This window comes from Vicugna pacos, chromosome 1, assembly GCF_048564905.1.
Source record: "Vicugna pacos chromosome 1, VicPac4, whole genome shotgun sequence".
Taxonomy (NCBI): domain Eukaryota; kingdom Metazoa; phylum Chordata; class Mammalia; order Artiodactyla; family Camelidae; genus Vicugna; species Vicugna pacos.
In genome coordinates, this window is record NC_132987.1 from 112,820,512 (window position 1) to 112,838,949 (window position 18,438).

Genomic DNA, 18,438 nt, shown 5'->3' on the forward strand with positions numbered 1-18,438 from the left:
CCTTGTAATACATTCATGGCAGTGCAAGTACCTGCTCATGACCTTGGAGGAAGAGCCCAGCTTGCACACCCACGTACCTGGAATGAAGAGGAATCCCACCTGGATTAAACAGCGGGGCTGGAGCACAGAAACCGACAGCCAGTCTGCAAAAAAAAAACAGTCCAGTAGAGTCTGGTTATTAAGAATTCTCATCCAAAAGAAGTTGTGGTGTGTATATATATGTGTACACATACAAACACACACACACCCCCACACACACAATGGAATACTACTCAGCCATAAAAGGAATAAAATAATACCATTTGCAGCAACATGAATGGAGCTGGAAATCATCATTCTAAGTGAAGTCAGAAAGAGAAAGAAAAATACCATATGATATCACTTACATGTGGAATCTAAAAAAAAAAAGGCACAAATCAACTTATATACAAAATAGAAACAGACTCATAGACATAGAAAATAAACCTATGGTTACTGGGGAGGAAGGGGGTGGGAAGGGATAAACTGGGAGTCTGAGATTTGCAGATACTAACTACTATAATAGAAAATAGATAAACAAGTTTCTACTGTATAGCACAGGGAACTATATTCAGTATCTTGTAGTAACCTGTAATGAAAAAGAATATGAAAAGGAATACATACATGCATGTATATGTATGACTGAAACATAATGCTGTACACCAGAAATTGACACAACATCATACACTGGCTATGCTTCAATTAAAAAGAATTCACATCCAGTGTTTTTCTCCACCCATCAGTTATGGAAGGAAAGCCCTCTAGTCTGTTGAGTCAGGCCCTGCTGGCCTCACTATCATTCTCTGATTTGATTGCATCCAGGACCCACAGGTGGCGCCGATTTTCAGTTTGGGCAACAAATAATTTTTAAAAGCCAAAAAAAAAAAAAAGGAATCTGAAAGATTAACAAATCTCTTTCTTCTATCAAATTACATTTCCCAGTAAGGTAATGTTACAATGAAAATTGCCTTGCAATTTGTACAAAAGATGTAAGTTCGTACACCTCCTTATTCACCGTGGGACTGTTAATGACAGTTGGAAAAATATCTGCCTCCTCCAAATGGGACTAAGTTCAACGGAGATGAGGCCGAGCCTTACTATTTAGGGATGGGGGAGGGGAGAGGAAAGGAAGACAAATTCTGGCCTGGGGGGGATGGGGGATGGGGAGAAAGGGCTGTCAGCGAGAGGAGCTGGGAGTGAGAAGAAAAGCTTTGCACTGTACCCCAGTCTTTCTCCACACATCCTGGACTGCCTCGAATGAGGAGGAGAGAGTTTCTTTCCTCTCGAGGTCCTATTCAGGATTTCCATCTCCTCCGGCCTTCCTCAGATAGGCAGCCGGGCCCACAGGCAGATGTTCTATTTCTTCATGACAAAAGGTAAAAAAGACCCAAACCCAACACTTGGGTTCCCAAAGCCTTGGTGGGCTCCTGTTTTGGGCATAAGAGTGAAATTTTGCTCCTGCCCCCTCTCCCCCCACCCGTTTCATTCCCACAGAGGAACCAGAAGGCTCCTCCCAGGGACATCTTAATTACTCATTAGAACATATTTGCTGAGCACCTGTTAGTGCCAAGCGTTGGTGGGAGTGACGATGGGGAGACACAGACAATAAAAATAAACAGACAAGGAATCCAAAGAGTTTGAATTGATGCAGGAAAACAGATGTGGGGCGTGAGGGGGCCGAGTCCCATGTCTTGGCTGAGCCCCTGGGACGTGCCCTGCCAAGTGTGGGTCCTTGGATTCGCGCAGGAAAGAATTCAAGTGCGAGCCACCGTTGAATTAAGGTAGATTTATTTATAGAGATACACACTGCATAGAGCGTAAGGCAAGAGAAAGGCAAGGGAAGAGGTGTGGGAATTGGGTGCTCAGGTTAAAGTAGGTACACGCTCCATAGACAGAGCACGGGCCATCTCCAAAGGGGAAAGAGCGAAAAAGGGCCTCTAAGCGAGGTGTTGTCACTTTTTATGGGCTCGGTAGCTTCACACGCCTACAGGTGGGATCAGTCCAACTGCCCTGGGGAAGGGGCTGGGATTCCCAGGGGCTGGGCCACCGCCCATTCTTTGGCCTTTTGCGGTTAGCCCTGGGGCTGTCATGGCGCCTGCGGGCATGTTATTTGATCCCGCTGTTACAATGAACATTTAAAGAAGCTCAAGGTCTACTAGAAGTTAAACCTCTTAGTCCTTAAGGTCCACTAGGAGGTGAATCTTCCCCCATTTTGGTGTTAAATTGTTGTCGTTCCTTGAGTGGCTGTGGCCTGCCCCCTTCCCTCCTGTCTCAGAAGGACTGGGTGGGTGATTTTTGTTTGGACAGTGTGAAATAAAATTCATATTTTATGGCAAGATAAGAAAAATTTAAACATAAAAAAATTCTTCTCTGCCCTTTTGAGACAGGAGGGAAGCAGGCAGGGCACAACTATTAAAAGAATGACACAGCAGTGAGGACGGATTAACTGGTTAGAACCAAGATGGCAGAAGATCCGACTTCCAGTAGATCTCCAGCCTCTTGGCACACCCACAGGCGCCAGGACAGTTCCCAGGCTGACCATAAAAGGACAAAAAGCAGGTGGGGGTCTCATTCCTGGAAATCCCTACCCCTTCCGCAACATAGTTGGAACAACCCTCCCACTGGTTAGCATATGAAATTGCCCAGTCCACAAAAACTAATCACCCCCACATCTCATGGCCGCTCTCCCTTCTGAGATGGACCACACTCTGTCTATGGAGTATGTGTCTCTCTAAGTAAATCTACTTTCACTCAACTATGGTGCACTCTTGACTTCTTTCCTGTGTGAAGCTAAGGACTTGGTGGGGCGCGCTCCAGGGACTCGCCTGAGAGCTGGGACATGACCATCTTCTCGTGCCCCATTTTTCCTGCTACAGTTTGGCTTCCTCCCCCGCCTGACTGTGCACTGTGTATCCAGACCTCCCTCACCAGCAGAATACCTGCTCAACCATAAAAAACAACATTCTTCTAGCATCAAGACAACTTCTTAGAAAATAACATTCCTTCTTGATCTTGTAAGGGGTCACATGACCCACTGGGATGAAGCTTAGATCTGGATTAGGCAAACTTTCAATATTATGTCATTTGATGTACAACCCTCTGTACATCAAAAACCTTATGTAATTGTGCCTTGCTTCTAACTAGTGGAACACTTCTCAAGAGTTTTCTGTGATGCTCTTCCTAGGTTATAATCCTCACATTTGGCTCAAATAAAATTTTCCATTTCTTTGTTAGATCGACTGATTAATTTTTCATTGACAGTAAGAATGATCTGTTTAGGAAAGTGACACTGAAATAAAGGTTTGAAAGACAAGGAGCCGGCAATGCTAAGAGCTTCTGTGGGCAAAGAAAAGGGAAAAAGAACCTTGACTTGACTATGGAAGCCCTGATTTGCCCCCAAAATGTGGCATTAACTAAGAAGAACTGAACTGGCTGAGATGTAGCTTCTTCACCTCACAGAATGAGTGTTTGAAGCAGGAATTTAGTTCAGGTATAGGAAAATTAAGAAAGCTACAATCATCAACACATGCAGCAAAGGCTGGGAAAAGGGCCAGGCTTGGGCTGTTCCAAGAAAACCCACCAAAACGATTCCAGGGGCTTCATCCAAGACTTGCCCCTGTGGTGACCTGCAACATTTTCAGCACAGTGGAGTGGTGACAAGTGGGAACTCTGGTATAAGAGGGACAGAACTTTGAGTTCCAAGTGTATGACTTCAGGCCAATAATGTGTTGGAGCCTCGGTTGCCTCATCTGTAAAAGGGGTCCACTGAACCTTCCCATTCAGGTCAGATGTGATGACTCACTGAGAGTTTTGTCACAGAGTCAGGCACAAAGGACCCCAAAGGATGGTGCACAGCCGCCCATCAAAGGTTCTTGATGGCCCAAGGGATAGCTCAGTGGGATAAGCAAGGTTCCCTCTGGTGGTCCCAGGTCTCAGAAAGGAGGAAGGCATGCTTTCACTATGTGAAGGGCTCTTTTCCAGCAAATTCCTTTTAGCAAAAGAAAAATGTCACTTTCTCATCTGCTGTTGCATAAGTGCTTATATAACTGCTTGAAGGGGAGCATAACTCTATTGAAGCCTGAGATTTAGCAGAATTATCCGTAATTGTTTTAAAATGCACCATTTTCCCACACCAACACAGAAAGAGCCAGCCTAATGGTCACTACCATCTCTGAGGTCCTGATTTCCAGTGGCGGTCAACATAAACTGGGGGGAAAAAAAAAGGCAAGAGTAAGGCCATCTTGCTTTGGAAGGCAGGAGATCAGAATTCTAGTCCTAGTTGGGTGGCCTTAGGCAAGTCACTTAACTCTTGCTACTCAAAGTGTGATCTGCACACTAGCAGTCTGGGCATCACCTGGGAGCTTGTTGGAAATGCAGAGTCTCAGGGTACACCCCAGATTTACTGAATCAGAGCCTGCACTGTTAACCAGATTTCCAGGGGATTTTATGCACATTAATGTTGGAGAAGCACTGATTTAATATTCTGAGCCTTTCTCTCCTAAATGAGAAGCCAAAGTGGCTTTTATGTAATTTGAACACAGGTATAGCTAGCTTTTTAGAAAATAAAAAATACATAAAGGAAAAAAAAAAAACTAAAGAGAACAGAGAGTGAAAATAAAAAGCAAAGTCCTCTTCCATCCCAGAACTCCTCTTCATCCCACAGTATCCCACAACTCTTGCCCTCCACTACCCACTGCCTGACCATCCTCAAGCTCGGCCCGGCATTTAGTCTTTCTCTCTTCCTGGTAGTCCACCCACACTTCTTTTGAAGCCCTGTCACTTGCCTTCAGTTTAGGGTGTAAGAGTGGAAAATCACCCCTTCTCCCCAAGCCAACCATGCTCTTCAAAGTAATCTCACTCTCATGTGGCTGACTGATTCGTCACACAAGGGGGATGGTTCCAGGTCAAAAGATTGGTCCAGCCACCTCTTAGCAAGGTAAGAGGGCATGTCCTTACATCCCTCTGGAATCTCAGGGACTTGTCACCTGTCATTTATATTCTTGGTTTGGGGCTTCAGCTGACATTCTCAGACGGTGTGATTTCTATGTAAAATGTTTCTAGTACCAATTCCAACATGTACGTGTGGAAGAAATGAAATACTTGATGGTCAATGATCATGAGCGCGTAGCCCCCAGACCTTCTGGCGCCTAAGGATTGATCACCATCAACCAGAGAACTGTGCAAAGCTGATCACATACCCTGGGGCACTCCACCTCCACAGTGGGGAGGGGAGGGGCTCCCCATATCCTCCAACAAATCTCCAGACACCAGCCCAGTGTCCTATAATTCAACTCAATTTGGACATCATCTACTCAGAGATAGTATCAGACCCCCAGGTTAAGGGCTCAGTCTCAGAAGGCTGCCCCCCTCCCCAACTTCAGAAGCTAGTCACCAGGCCAGTTTATCACCTATGCTTCTGACTGATCAGCTATAGATTGGTGGTTCTAACGACCCCTTCCTTGGTTTCAATTAATTGACTGAAGTGGCTCGCAGCACTCAGAGAAACATTTTATTTACTAGATTACCGGTTTATTATAAAAGGACATGGCTCAGGAACAGCCAGGTGGAGGAGATGTAAGGAAAGGTACGGGGGGAGGGGGGTAGAGCTTCCACGCCCTCCCTAGGCGCTCCACTCTCCCCACATCACCATGTGTTCACCAGCTCAGAAGTTCTCCAAACCCTATCCCCTTGGGGGTTCAATACATAGACATGATTGATTCAATCACTGGCCATTGGTGACTGACAAAATCTGCAGCTCCCTTCCCTCCCAGGAGGTCAGGGAATGGGAGAGAAAACTCCAACCCTCTAATTACATGGTTGGTTCTCCAGGCAACCTGTCCCCATTCTTAGATGGATCCAAAAGTCACTTCATTAACATAACAAAAGACATCCGTCTCCTCTCATCACTTAGGAAACTGCAAGGGTTTAGGGTGCTTAGTGCCAGAAATGGACAAAGACCAAATATATATTTAATTACATTATCATACTCTGACGCGTATATCCTTTCTTTAGGAAAATGTAGAATCGAGGAACATGAACGCAGCCTGCATTTTGTTTTGATACCAATTGATTTACTCGTCAAATACTTATTAACGGTTTACTCTGTGCCTGGCGCTATGCTGGCTGGGGAGGTTTAATGATGAACAGGACAGGCAAGGTCAAAGTTGAAGAAAGGCACCACTCTGAGACGGCTTTCAGTTATTTTAACTCTAGAGAAGAAAAAACTCTCTGAGGACTGAAAACTTTAGCTCAGTCGTGTCAAAAGATAAACTGAGGTATATTAAAAGTTTTAAGAATTTTTGAGCACAAACTGATTTGAATCAGGCAGCATCCAATCTAGGAGATGGAAATGAGCTCTGAGGAGCTGCACAAAATGAAAGACTTTAAGGGCAGAAGGGAGTGGAGAGAAGGAAGTTACACTAAGCTAAAAAAGCGGGTTGGTTAAAGTGGGTTACTTTCCTTTAGGGGAAAAGGCAGGGTTCTGTCTGGCAGATGACCTCACTAGTGCTAGGAATCAGGCAATTTCTGATTGACTGGTTAAAGATTCCATTTCTGGGAAAGCCGACACTGCCATTAAGTTTACTTGGTGTGGTGACATGGGGCTTAGCATAAGTGACTCCATTTGGGGCCGATTGTCTTGTTTTTAACCATCTCAACCAGAGATGAATCTTCTATCTTGTAAAATTTGACTTAGGCGTATTTTTAATAGCTAAGCATTTGTAAAATGTAGAATAAAATATTTTTGGAAAAGGTAACACAGGACATGAGGATGGTAAAGTCAAATGGCCCAAAAGGGTATACAGGTAAGTCAGGCCCTCCCTCCCTCCCTCCCTCCCAACCCCACCTCCGGCTCCCTCCCCCACAGCTGGTAGGGGAAGTTTAGCCTTAGGGCCTAGGGAGGCCTCCTAGCCAGCCCTCCCTCCTCCTCGGGCCTATTCTAGACCCTTGGACCAGGGGCTCTGAATTGCTGGACTGACGGGCGGGGGTGGGACAAGTCCCCAGTCCCCAAGAAACACCTTGGGTTCACATATCCAACCAGCTGTTGGGAGTAGGGACGAAACTCGTTCATTCTCAAATGCTTACGGCTGCTGGACACTGATCTAGACATCTGGGACACATCAGTGGGTTAAACAGACAAAAGTCTCTGTCCTCGTGAGAGTGCACATACCAACATGCGGAGCAAGGTGAAAAATAAATATGGTAAGTAAATTATAAGAATGAGCAACTTGACTGGTATATATAAAATAAATAAACAAGTTTATACTGTATGGCACAGGGAACTATCTTCAATATCCTGTAGTAGCTTATGCTGAAAAAATATGAAAAGGAATATATGTATATTCATGCATGACTGAAGCACTGTGCTGTACACCAGAAATTGACACAACATTGTAAATTAACTATGCTTCAATTTTTAAAAAAACCAACAAAAAAAAAAGGATGAGTAACTCTTAAGGGATAAATTGGGAGTTTGAGATTTGCAGACACACACTACTATATATAAAATAGATAAACAACAAGTTTCTTCTGTATAGCACAGGGAACTATATTTAGTATCTTGTCATAACCTACAATGAAAAACAATATGAAAATGAATATATGTATGTACATGTATGACTGAGACATTATGCTGTACACCAGAAATTGACACAACATTGTAAACGGACTACACTTCAATTAAAAAAAACCACAACTTTTTTTTTCTTGGAGGTGAAGAGCTGGGAAGGGGTGGGTGGATGAGTGCCCCGTGTAAGAACCAAGGCAAAAACATACCCTACCTCCCTATTCTTAACTACAATCTAAACAGCCTCATGTTGGGGTGCGAAAATCCCTCCTTCCTTAAATGACCTACAAGGCAAGGGCTTTGTGTCCACCACTGAGGCCTCTTCCATGGGCAAAGGATTCCCAAAGGCTGTTACACTATGCCTTTCTTCAACAAAGACAGGTTTCCTGACACAGGAATCCCTATGAATTACCTAATTTTCATACTTAAGCAGTGCTCCACACTGCCAGTTCTAAACAAGGAGCCATTTCTGATTTCTAGGATGACATCTTACAGCCAGCGGGTTGGAGGTGGAGCCTGGGGATAAAGGAACGCGAGCAGAAACCAGTGACAGGGCCCACTGTCCTGGGGCTGCCCCGTGTGTTAGGAGTTACCTGCTGCGAAACGAGGCATAAGCAGCCCCTCTTCATCCTCCCTTCCTTCCTTCTTTCCTTTATTTTAATTGTGGTAAAATATATCTAACATAAATGTTACATTTTTAAATTTTTAATTGTGGTAAAGTATGCATAGAATTTACCATCTTAACCATTTTTAAGCATCCAGTTCAGTGGCATTTGGTACATTCACGTTATTGGGCAACCATCACCACCATCCACCTCCAGAACTCTTCCCACCTTGTAAAACTGACACTCTGTCCCCATTAAACAACTTCCCTCTCCCTCCTCCTTCCAGTCCCTGGCACCCACCTTTCTGCTTTCAGTGTCTATGAATCTGACTGCTCTATGTACAAATATAAGTGGAATCAAGCAGTATTTGTCCTTTTGTGTCTAACTCAAAAGTACAGCATGATGTCTTCAAGGTTCATGTGTTGAAGTCCGGGTCAGAATTTCTTTCCTTTTCAAGGCTGAATAATATGCCATTTTATGGATAGACCACAATTCTTTTATCAGTTCATCTGTCTGTGGGTTGCATCCACCTTTTGGTTGTTGTGAATAATGCTGCTATGAATACGGGTGTACAAATACTTGACCCGATCATGTCTTGCTTTCAGTCCTTTTTGGAGTTGCCCTCCTCACTTTTCTTAATTACAAACTAAATGACTGTATGTCGGGAAGAGAAAGCCAGGATGGACATGCAGTCTGTTGGATGGTTACCACCAATTTGATAACCTAACTGAAGCCCCATCATTTAAAAAAAGAGAAAAAGGGATTTTACCTTCTCACAGATTTGTATAAAGTCCCACTCACTGACATACTTTCAGTCATACCTCATTTCTGATAAAACTACTCTCTCTCTGTACAGAAATTGCACCCACTGCAGATACCAGAGGCTTATTCAGTACTTTCCAAACTCACATCACAGCTGCCTCATAGAAATTCAACACTGAGAAGCTAATACTCCTCTGCTGTAGATATGTACTTTCACACAGTCTCTGGTCTTAGGTTTACGTAAAAGATCAAGTTCCATTCAAGTGAAAGAACAAAGAAAAAATGGTGACCTAAAAAAAATAAGGACTTAGAGTGTCTTACATGGATCAAATTTAAAAATAGACCAGGAGCTCAGGAGGGGCTGGGAGACAACCAACAATTCACATACTTACAAATTCAATAAAGACACGAAAGTGTGCTCATCTGATGAGTAATCGAAGAAGTGGAAATGAAAAATGAGGTTTATTTTTCACCTCTCAGACTGGCAGATAGACAGACTGGTATTATGGGGGTTTGGTGAAGCTGTAGGGAGATAAACATTGAGGATGGGAATGGAAGTAAGTGCAGCCTTTTGAAGCACAATTTGGCAGAAACCCATGACTCAGCATGTACACTTTGAGGAATTTGTATTTCAGAGGCATTTCACAAGTCCATGGGAGTATATGTACAGGTCTGTAAGAAAACATGCAGCATCTGTTCTAATAGCAAATAACTGAAAACAGCCACATGTCCATCCATAGTGTAATGGGTTGAATTATGTCCCCCAAAAGATAAGTTCAAGTCCTAACCATTAGCACCTATGAACGTGACCCTATTTGGAAATAGGATCTTTGTGGATATTATTAGTTAAGACGAGGTCATACTGGATTTGGGTGGACCCTAAATGCAATGACTAGTGTCCTTAGAAGAAGAGGAGAGGACACACAGACATGCACACAGGAAAGAAGGCCATGCCACCATGGAGGCAGAGATTGGAGTGATGGGGCCACAAGCCAAGGAATGCCTGTAGCTACCAGAAGCTACAAGAGGCAAGGAAGAATTCTTCCTTAGAGCCTTCAGAGGGATCAACACTCTGTTGACAAGTTGATTTTGGACCTCTGCCCTCCAGAACTGTGGGAGAATACATTTCTGTTATTTTAACCTATGCAGTTAATTATCATTTGTCATGGCAGCTCTAGGAAAGTAATACAGTGGAGGCTGATTCAATAAATAATGGTACATACACATGACTAGGGATGAGTGCAAGACCCTCAATCTATTTCTTACTATGTTTTGGTTTTTGAACTATGTGGATATAATTCCTTCTATAAAAATAAAATAAAATTTAAACCACAAATGAAAATATCATTCTATTTCTTTCCCTATAATTTAGTTGTTTGGGTTTTATATATTGCACTTTAAAACCAAAATAATAGAGGGCAATTATGTTGATTCTTTATCACAAAATTTTGAATTGGAAAGATCTCAGAGACTGCCTAATATCATAGGCAGAATAATGTCTCCCAAACATGTCCACATCCTAATTCCCAGAACCTGTATCGATGTTAGGTTACATGGCAAAGAAGAATTAAGGTCACAGATGGAATTTAGGTTGTTAATCAGCTGTCCTTAAAACAAAGAGATGATTCTGGATGTGCTGGATCAATGTAATCACAAAGATCCTTAAAAGAGGGAGAGGGAGGCAGAAAAGTCAGGGTCAAAGGGATGCAATGGGAGAAAAGACTCAACTGGCCATTGCTGGCTTTGGCTTTGAAAATGGAGGAAGTAATCTTCAGCCAAGGAATGCAGGCAGCCTCTAGGTACTGGAGAAGGCAAAGAAATGGATTCATCCCAAGAGACTCCAAAAAGGAACATGGATCTGCCTATACCATGATTTTAGCTCAGTGAGACCCCCATCAGACTCCTGATCTGACCTCCAGAAATGTAAGAGAATAAATCTGTATTGTTTTAAACCACTAAGTTTGTGGTAATACATCACAGTAGTAATAGGAACTCATACATCTTGTCAACCCCTCATTTTGCAGGCTAAGGAACTGCAATCCAAGAACACCAGACAGAAGAATCAACACTCCACACAAGAGCTCCTGGTTAATAAGGGTGTTTTCACTATTCATGTGCACACGAATAATTAGAGGAGAAGCCTCCTTTCAACCTCAAACACATTTTGTCATGATCAGACTTCCCTGAATATTTTAAAAAATGGTTTGCTCTTTGAAGACTTCAGTTTATTTATATTTCTGGAACATTTCTCATCTTAAAAACAAACAACAAGAAAACCCCACATTCTATATTCACTCTCAAACCAACTTATTTAGAACCACTTTTTCAGGATGGTTCTCCAGTTTGCTTGTTGTGAATTGTAATTCCTCTACTTTTCCCAAATAAACTCATTTTCCTGGTAAAATAACTGGCTTTTAATACAACAAAACAAAAGAAAACAACTTTTTCACCCAGCCAAACTGGTTTGACTTGTCTTCCTTAGTAAAACTGGACTAAATTTCTCACTTCAAACCAATTCAGAGTTTTTAATCCCATGCAAATGAAGAGCTTCACAAGAAGAAAAACATTCCATGCCATTTCACAAACAACAAATGCATACGCAACAGGACTGCTATACATTTAAAGACCTGTTCATTGTCAAGTGGAATAAAAAGATCACTTCTAGAATCAATGTGATTCTGAATCTTGTTGTATAGGCACTAAACGGTTAACTTGAAGCACATTTGTAAGAAAATTGTCAGGGGGAAAAATTTCTAATCAAGAGACATATGAAAGAAAATTATTGTTACTTTTAGAAACAGAAAACTAAACATACTCTGGAGACCTGAGGTAAATTAGCTTGCATTTTGTTTGAATCAGACACTTGGGAGTCTTATGATGTTTAGTTATATTAATCGTGCTTAATATGCCAAATTAGAATAACAGGTCAGAAGAAGGATAAGGTGTCATTTTAGACTTTAAAACAGATTCCATGGTATGGTTCAAAGAGTGCTGGCCTGGAATCCAGAGTATCTCAGTTCAATCTGGGGTTTTGCCGTTTCTAGAGTGTGATCACCTCCCTGAGTCTTAATTCTCATTTTGTAAAATGGGGATCATGATACCTGCCTGGCCTCCCAACAGGTGCTTGTGAATACAAAAGTAGAACAGGGAGTGTGGAAGTGAGACATGAAGGAAGGGGGCAGGGCGCAGCCGTTCAAGGAATGACACAGCAATTAACACCAAAATGGTGGAAGATTCATCTCCCAGGAGGCCTTAAGAGCCAAGATAGTGGGAGATTTGACTTCCAGTAGACCTCGAGCTTCATTATACTGTAATGTATTAGCATGCTAAATGGCACTCCCACAGGCGCCATGACAGTTCCGAGGCTGATCATAAAAGGTCAAAAAGTGGGCGGTGGCCCAATTCCTGGGAATCCCAGCCCCTTCCCCAAAGTAGTTGGAATAATCCTCCCACTTGTTAGCATATGAAGTTAATGGAAGTGACGACAGCCCTGCTTTTAAGAAATACTATAAAAAGTCCTTCAGACTGAAAGGAAGTGACATCAGATCACAACTGAGTGCACAGGAAGAAATAAAAAGCACTGGAAATGGTAAACATGTGAGTTAATATAAAAGGCTCTATAAGTGTATTTTCCTGATTTCTTCTCCTGATTTCTTTAAAAGACATAAGATTGTGTAAAACGATAATCATAACACTGTACTGTTGCATTTACACCACATATAAATGTAATACATGTAACTATAATAATACAAAGGTGAGGGGAGAGAATGGAGTTACACTGGAGCAAAGTTTCTATATATATATATATATATTTTTTTTTAATTTTGGGGAGGGAGTTAATTAGGCTTGTTTGTTTGTTTTTTAATGTAGGTACTGGAGAATTGAACACAAGACGTCGTACGTGATAGGCATGCACTCCGCCACTGAGCTATACCCTACCCCCAAGTTTCTGTATTTTATCAGAATTAAATTAGTATTAATCTCAACTGGATTTTGGTAAGTTGCAATCTATAGAGCAACCACTAATAAAATAAATTTTAAAATATTAAAGAACCTTCCTACACTGTTGGTGGGAATGTAAATTGGTGCAGCCACTATGGAGAACAGTATGGAGTACTGCTCCTTAAAAAAAGTAGAAACAGACTTACCATATGATCCAGCAATCCCACTCCTGGGCATATGTCCAGAGAAAACTCTAATTCAAAAAGATTTATGCACCCAACATTCACAGCAGCACTATACACACAGCTAAGACATGGAAACAACCTAAATGTCCATCGATAGATGACTGGATAAAGAAGCTGTAGACACACACACACACACACATATATACACACAATGGAATATTACTCAGCAAAAAACAAGAATGAAATTGTGCCATTTGCAGCAATATGTATGGACCTAGAGATTATCATATTAAGTGAAGTAAGTCAAAGAAAGACAAATACTGTATGATATCACTTAACACATGGAATCTAAAAAAATGATACAAATGAATTTCTTTACAAAATAGAAACAGACTCACAAACATAGAAAACAAACTTAAGGTTATCAAAGGGAAGGGGGAAGAGAGAAATTAGGAGTTTAGGATTAACAAATATACACTGCTATATATAAAATATTTAAACAACAAGGACATGATTTAACTATATGCTGTCGGCAGGAGAACACCTGAGATTCAGAGACATCAATAGGTTGAAAGTAAAAAGATGAGAAAAGATACGCCATGACAACAGTTACCATAAGAGAGCTGGAGTAGCTATATGGCTATCAGCTAAAATAAATGTTAAGATAAGAAATATTACTGGAAACAAAGAGGTGTGTTCCAAAATGATAAAAGGTCACTATATCAGGAATGATAACAGCTATAAATGTATATGCCTCTACTACCAGAGCCTCAAAAACATGAAACAAAATAGACAGAATTAAAAAGAAATATAGACAATGCAATAATAGTAGCTGGAGATTTCAATATCCCACTCTCAATAATTGATAGACAAACTAGACAGAAAATCAGCAAAGGTACAGAGGGCTTAAAAAACACTATCCATCTATACAGCCTAATAATATATGTAGAATGCTTCACCAAAACAACTGCAGAATATCCATTCATCTCAAGAGCAGAAGGAACATTCTCCAGAACAGGTCAAATGCTACGCCATAAAGTAAGTCTTAATACATTTAAAAGGAATCAAATCAGACAAAGTACATTTGAAAGAGTAGAAAACTAAGAAGATGGCTATTGAGTCATTAAGGCCCATACTTTCAGCTTAACTGATCTTATGACCAACAGGCTCCCCTCCCTGTGCACTCTTTTCTTAGAATAACTTAATCCTTTTTACCCTAAAGGTCTTGAGAGAAGGTCATGGACGAACCTCAACAAAATGGGCAGACTTTCCTAAGTTCCTCCATAACAACAGCAAGTTTTTGTCAAGATGAAGAGAATGCAACACCCTGTAAAACACCCTGATTGTCACCTTTTCTTTTCCATCCAGTTTTTCTATAAAATCTCAAGACCCCAACCCCAGGATGGATTCACCGTCACTAAGGCATTAGCCTGCTGTGACTCCCCTTTGCCCAGCAAAGCAGTAAAGCTGCTCTTTTCTTTGTTTCCAAAACTCTGCCTCTGAGTTTGAATTCGCTTTTCTTCGGAGTAAGGAGGCTGATTTTTCGGCAACACATTCTTTTAATTCACCATAGAATTAAATTAGAAATCAACAACAGAAGGAAATTTGGGGAATCCTTAAATATTGGTAAGTTAAGCACTACACTTTTAAGGAATGCATAGGAGAAAAAAGAAATCATGAGAGAAATTAAAGAATATTTCAAACTAAATTAAAATAAAAATGTAACATATCATGTTATGGATGTAGCTAATACAATGCTTAGAAGGAAATTTATAGTTTTAAATACCCACACTAAAAAAGAAGATCTCAAATCAGTAAACAACGCTTCCACCTTAAGAAACTAGACAAAAGAACAGCAAAATAAACCCAAGACAAGCAGAAGAAAAGACATGATAAAGATAAGATTGGGAATCAGTGAAACAGAAAACAGAAGAACAATAGAGAAAATCAATAAAGCCAAAAGTTGGTTCTTTGAAGAAGTTAACAAAACTGACAAGTTAACAAAATTGACAACTGCTGAGTTAGACTGACCAACAAAATAAGAGCAGCACAGAAATTAGCAAAATCAGGAACAAAACAGGGGGATGCTATTACCAATTCTAGAGACATTTGAAGTTTATAAGAAAATACTAGGAAAAACCCTATACCAAGAAACTAGACAATTTAGATGAAGCAGGCAGATTCCTTAGCAGACATAAATTATCAAAAATAACTCAAGAAGAAACAGAATATTTGACATGACTTCTAATAAGGAATTGAATTAGTAATTAATCTTCTTCTCACAAATAAAAAGCCTGAGCTTTGCTGGTGAATTCTATAAAAATCTTTAAAGACAGATAGCACTCATTCTTCACAAACATTTTCAGAAAATAGATGAGGAGGAAATGCTTCTCAACTTGTTCAGTGACAGCAGTACTATCCTGATATCAAATAAAGACATCACAAGAAAATAAAACTATAGAACAATATCCCCTAACAAATATTAACAAATCAAATTTAGCAACATATAGAAAGGATTATATACTCTGTTCAAATGGGATTTATTACAGGAATGCATGACTGGTTAAACATCCGAAACTAACAATGTAATACACTATATTAATAGAACAAAGGACAAAAACCACATGATCATCTTAATAGATGCAGAAACACCATTTGACAAAAGCGAATGCCCTTTCATGTCAAAAACTCAGCAAACTAGGAATAGCTGGGAACTTCCTCAAGCTGAATAAAGGGCATCTATGAAAAACCTCCAGCTAACATCATACTTAATGGTAAAAGACTGACTGCTTCCCTCAACTGCTGGAAACAGCCCAAAGATCTCAGCTCTTCCCACTTTTAGTTAGCATTGCACTGGAGATTCCAGCCAGTGTTATAAGACCAAAAATGGGGGAAGACTTGCATAGACACTTCATCAAAGAAGATATATAAATAGCCAATAAGCACATGAAAAGATACTCAACATCATTAGTCACTAGGGAAATGCAAATGAAAACTACAATGAAAATCCCAACACACACTCACTGAAATGGCTGTAATAAAAAAGAAAGAATAGCAAGTGTCGGCAAGGATGTGGAGAAAGTGGAACCTTTGTGTTGCTGATGGGAATGCAAAATGATGTAGCCACTTTGAAATATTGTTTGGCAGTTCTTTAAAAAAAACCCAAAAAACCAAAGGGGAGGATATCGCTCAAGTGGTAGAGCGCATGCCTGGCATGCACAAGGTCCTCGGTTCAATTCCCAGTACCTCCTCTAAATAAATAAATAAATAAACCTAATTACCTCCCCCTCAACAACAACAGAAAAAAAAAAAAAAAAGAAAGAAAGAAAAGAAAATTATGAGGAATACTAAAAAACCCCCAGATATTATAAAAAAAAAAAAAAAAAAAAAACAACCTAGCAAACCAAAGAGAAATGAAAGGGTATGTCCACACAGACATGAACACCAATATTCTTGGCAGCATTATTTGTAACAGTCAAAACCCAGACATAATCCTGTATTTGTCTGTGAGGGCTAATCTAACAAAGTGGCTTAAATTCAGAAACTGGCTCATAGTTCTGGTGGTTAGAAATCTGAGACCAAAGTGTCAGCAGGGTTGGTCCCTTCTGAGGCTTGGAGGGAGAATTTGTCCCTCGCCCCTCCCATCTTGGGCTCTGCTGGCAGTGTGTGGTGGTCCTTGGCTTGTAGAAGCATCGCCCCGATCTCTACCTGCATCTCCACGTGGCGTTCTCCCTATCTGCCTGCCTGTGTCCAAATTTCCTCTTTTTGTAAGAACACTAGTCATATTGGATAAGGGGTCTATTCTACTCCAGTGTCTCACCTTTGGAAATAGTATTTCCAAACAAGGTCCCTTTGTGAGGGGGATGGTTAGGACTTCAACATAAGAATTTTGGAGGGGACGCAATTCAACCCATAACAAATCCAAATGTCCACCAACTTGTGATTGGAAAAACAATTTATGGTATGGTCCATGCAACGGAATGCTTTTTAGACATAAAAAGGAAAAAACTGCCATTACCTACTACAAAAAAATTAAGCTCTGAAACATCATGCTAAGTGAAAGAAACCAGATGCAAGACTACGTACTGTATGATTCTGTTTACAAGAAATGTCCATAAAAAGCCAGTTCATAGAGAAAAAAAGCAGACCAATTGTCGCCTAGGGCTTGGAGTAGGAGAGAGATCAAGCAAAAACCAGCATGAAGAAACTTGCTGGGCTGGTTTGAATGTTTTAAAACTGCATTTTGGTAATGGTTGCCAACTACATAAATTCACTAAAAATATAACTGAAGTGTACACTTACAATGCGTGAAATTTCTATCATACATAAATTATATATTATTAAAGCTGTTTTTATTTTTTAAAGAAAAAAACCTCTGGAGGTGGGGACCAGCAATTTGTGTATTAACAAGTCTTCCAGCTGATTCTAAGGTATATTAACGTTTGAGAATCACTGCTTTAAAGAGACTGTTTGAACCAGGTGAACTTGAGATAATATCATTGGTGCCTAAATCTCACCAGTTTCCTGCCCACCCAGAGTGGTAGAGAATCACGAAGAGAATGATATCCCTGAAGGAAATGAGTAACCACTTTTTTGTTACAAATCTGAATAGCATGGGTGTTGAGTCTGAGGCAGGGTCTACACTTAGGGGGTGACCCTGAGGTTCACATCTGTGTCCAAATGGCTGCTTCCAGCTCGGCACTTCGAGGTTCCTCAGACACCCAGGTGCACAACCCCCCGCTTCTGTCACTCAAGCCCCCAAACGTTTGCCTTCTCCCTGCATCAACCTGCAGGTCTAGTTAGTGCCTGAGACCGGAGGTTCTTTTTTTATTACGGCTCCCTTTTTCTTGCAATGGCCTCAGGCCAAGACCTTATCACTTCTCCCAAATGGCCTCTCTGCCTCCAGTCTCACCCCACCCCTTTCAATCTACCCACTGAAGTCCTTATTGCACATGAGCATAATCATGTCACTTCCTGCTAAAACTCCTTTGGCGGCTTCTCGTCTCTGTCAGTTAGGAATTGCTTTCGACCACATGTAACAGAAAGCTGGTTATCCTTGTTTAGCCAAATAAAGGTTTATTTATTTCCATCCCTTGTGGGATGGAAAGCACAAGGTAAGTAGCCCCTTTCCAGTGAAAATCATTGTTGTTTCTTATGTATCTTACAGTAATATAATGTGCACTTACAGTTTCAATACATACAGTTTGAAGATGTGACTATACTTGGGCCCAAGCACTGTTTTCAAAAAGCTCCCAGGTGGGTTCTAAGGTGCAGTCAGGGTTGATAACCCCTGTACCAAACCCAGGTATCTGATTTACAGCTGAGCTCTACAGAGAATTATCAAAGATGAAAGAGTGGGCCA

General features: G+C 40.9%; 1 long non-coding RNA gene across 1 annotated transcript in view; it reads right to left on the bottom strand.

The window, feature by feature from the left end:
• The window catches only part of LOC140698332 (uncharacterized), a 40,643-nt gene that overhangs the window by 18,258 nt on the left and 3,947 nt on the right, over positions 1-18,438 (bottom strand). Inside the window, exon 2 of the long non-coding RNA XR_012076079.1 lies at positions 78-143. This is a non-coding gene — a long non-coding RNA (uncharacterized lncRNA). The remainder of the gene's footprint in view (positions 1-77; positions 144-18,438) is intronic.